Raw genomic sequence first — 3,847 nt, forward strand, 5'->3', positions numbered from 1 at the left:
GACCGCATAAATCAGTATGTATTATTTCCAATAAGTCAGTGGCTTGCTCCATTGTTCCAGAGAACGGAGTTTTAGTCATCTTGCCCATGAGGCATGGTTCGCAAGCATCAATTGATTCGTAATCAAGTGATTCCGAAAGCCCATCAGCATGGAGTTTCTTCATGCGATTTACACCAATATGACCTAAACGGCAGTGCCACAAATAAGTTGCACTATCATTATTAACTTTGTATCTTTTCGCATCAATATTATGAATATGTGTATCACTACAATCGAGATTCAATAAACCATTTATATTAAGTGTATGACCATATAAGTTTTTATTCATGTAAATAGAACAACAATTATTCTTTGATTTAAATGAATAATCGTATTGCAATAAACATGATCCAATCATATTCATGCTCAATGCATACACCAAATAACATTTATTTTAGGTTCAACACTAATCCTGGAGGTAAAAGGAGTACGCGATGGTGATCTTATCAACCTTGGAATCATTTCCAATACACATCGTTACCTTGTCCTTAACTAGTCTCTGTTTATCTTGCAACTCCTGTTTTCGAGTTACTACTCTCAGCAACTAAACCACTATCAAATACCGAGGGGTTGCTATAAACACTAGTAAAGTACACATCAATAACTTGTATATCAAATATACCTTTGTTCACTTTTCCATCCTTCTTATCTGCCAAGTATCTAGGGCAGTTCCACTTCCAGTGACCATTTCCTTTGCAGTAAATCACATAGTTTCAGGCTTGGGTCTAGCTTTGGGATTCTTCATGGGAGTGGCAACTTGCTTGCCATTCTTCTAGAAGTTCCCTTTCTTTTCCTTTGCCCTTTTTACTTGAAACTAGTGGTCTTGTCAACCATCAACACTTGATGCTTTTTCTGGATTTCTACCTTCGCCGATTTCAGTATCGTGAAGAGCCCGGGAATCATTTTCGTTATCCCTTGCATATTATAGTTTATCACAAAGTTCTAGTATCTTGGTGATAGTGACTAGAGAACACTATCAATCACTATATTTTCTGGAATATTAACTCCCACTTGATTCAAGCGATTGTAGTGCCCAGAAATTCTGAGCACATGCTCACTAGCTGAGCTATTCTCCTCCATCTTGTAGGCAAAGTACTTGTCAGAGGTCTCACACCTCTTGACACAGGAATGAGTCTGAAATACCAATTTAAGCTCTTGGAACATCTTACATGCTCCATGGCATTCAAAATGTTTTTTAAGTCCCGGTTCTAAGCCATAAAGCATGGTGCACTAAACTATCAAGTAATCATCATACTCAGCTTGCCAAACGTTCATAACGTCTCCATCTGCTCCTGCAATAGGTCTGTCACCTAGCGGTGCATCAAGGACATAATTCTTCTATCCCGTAATGAGGATAATCCTCATATCACGGACCCAGTCGGCATCATTGCTATTATCATCTTTCAACTTAGTTTTCTCTAGGAATATATCAAAAATAAACGGGGAGCTACATCGCAAACTATTGATCTACAACATAGATATGCAAATACTATTAGGACTAAGTTCATGATAAATTTAAGTTCAATTAATCATATTACTTAAGAACTCCCACTTAGATAGACATCCCTCTATTAACCCAAATGATCATGTGATTCATATCAAAAACCATGTCCGATCATCACGTGAGATGGAGTAGTTTTCAATGTTGAACATCACTATGTTGATCATATCTACTATATGATTCACGTTCGACCTTTCGGTCTCAGTGTTCCGAGGCCATATCTGCATATGCTAGGCTCGTCAAGTTTAACCCGAGTATTCTGCACGTGCAAAACTAGCTTGCATTCGTTGTATGTGAACGTAGAGCTTATCACACCCAATCATCACGTGGTGTCTCAGAACGACGAACTATAGCAATGGTGCATACTTAGGGAGAACACTTATACCTTGAAATTTAGTGAGGGATTATCTTATAATGCTACCGCTGTACTAAGCAAAATAAGATGAATAAAAGATAAACATCACATGCAATCAAAATATGTGACATGATATGGCCATCATCATCATGTGCCTTTGATCTCCATCTCCAAAGCTCCATCATGATCTCCATCATCACTGGCTTGACATCTTGATCCCCATTGTAGCATCGTTGTCGTCTCACCAACTATTGCTTCCATGACTATCGCTACCGCTTAGTGATAAAGTAAAGCAATTATATTGCGATTGCATTTCATACAATAAAGCGACAACCATAAGGCTCCTGCCAATTGCTAATAACTTTTACAGAACATGATCATCTCATACAACAATTTATATCTCATCACGTCTTGACCATATCACATCACAACATGCCCTACAAAAACAAGTTAGAGGTCCTCTACTTTGTTGTTGCAAGTATTATGTGGCTCCTATTGGCTTCTAGTAAGAACCATTCTTATCTACGCATCAAAACCACAATGATTTTTCGTCAAGTGTGATTTTTCAACCTTCAACAAGGACTGACCATAGTCAAACCCGATTCAACTAAAGTTGGAGAAACAGACACCCGCCAGCCACCTCTGTGCAAAGCACATCGGTAGAACCAGTCTCATGAGTGCGGTCATGTAATGTTGGTCTAGGCCGCTTCATCCAACAATACCGCCGAATCAAAGTAAGACGTTGGTGGTAAGCAGTATTACTATTATCGCCCACGACTCTTTGTGTTCTACTCGTGCATATAACATCTATGCATAGACCTGGCTCTGATACCACTGTTGGGGAACGAAGTATTTTAAAAAATTTACCTACGATCACGCAAGATCTATCTAGCAGATGTATAGCAACGAGACAGGAGAGTGTGTCCACGTACCCTCGTAGACCGAAAGTGGAACCGTTTAGTAACACGGTTGATGTAGTCGAACGTCTTCACGATCCAACCGATCCAAGTACCGAACATACGGCACCTCCATGTTCAGCACACGTTCAGCATGATGACGTCCCTCAAGCTCTTGATCCAGTTGAGGACGAGGGAGAGTTCCGTCAGCACGACGGCGTGGCGACGATGATGACGAAGTTACTAGCACAGAGCTTCGCCTAAGCACTACGACAATATAACCGAGGTGTGTAACTGTGGAGGGGGGCACCGCACACGGCTAAGAGAAGACTTGGTGTGCCTTTGGGGTGCCCCCTGCCCACGTATATAAAGGAAGGAGGGAGAGAGGCCACCCTCCTAGGGGCGCGCCAAGTGTATGGAGTCCTACTAGGACTCCCAAGTCCTAGTAGGATTCCCTTTCCTTTCCGGAGTAGGAAAGAAGGAAAGGAGGGAGAGGGAGAAGGAAAGGAGGGGCCGCACCCCCACCCCTTGTCCAATTTGGTTTGAGCAAGGGGGAGGCGCGTGCCACCTCCTGGCCCTTATTCCCTCTCTGCACTAAAGCCCAATAAGGCGCATTAACTTCCCCCGGCGAATTCCCGTAACTCTCCGGTATCTAAAAAATACCCGAATCACTCAGAACCATTCCGATGTCCGAATATAGCCTTCCAATATATGAATCTTTACGTCTCGACCATTTTGAAACTCCTCGTCATGTCTGTGATATCATCCAGGACTCCAAAAAAACTTCAGTCATCAAATCACATAAATCATAATATAAATCGTCATCGAACGTTAAGCGTGTGGACCCTACGGGTTCGAGAACTATGTAGACATGACCAAGACACATCTCCGGTCAATAACCAATAGCGGAACCTGGATGCTCATATTGGCTCCTACATGTTCTACGAAGATCTTTATCGGTCAAACCGCATGACAACATACGTCATTCCCTTTGTCATCGGTTTGTTACTTGCCCGAGATTCGATCATCGGTATCATCATACCTAGTTCAATCTCG

The sequence above is a fragment of the Triticum dicoccoides genome, chromosome 4A, assembly GCF_002162155.2.
Source record: "Triticum dicoccoides isolate Atlit2015 ecotype Zavitan chromosome 4A, WEW_v2.0, whole genome shotgun sequence".
Taxonomy (NCBI): domain Eukaryota; kingdom Viridiplantae; phylum Streptophyta; class Magnoliopsida; order Poales; family Poaceae; genus Triticum; species Triticum dicoccoides.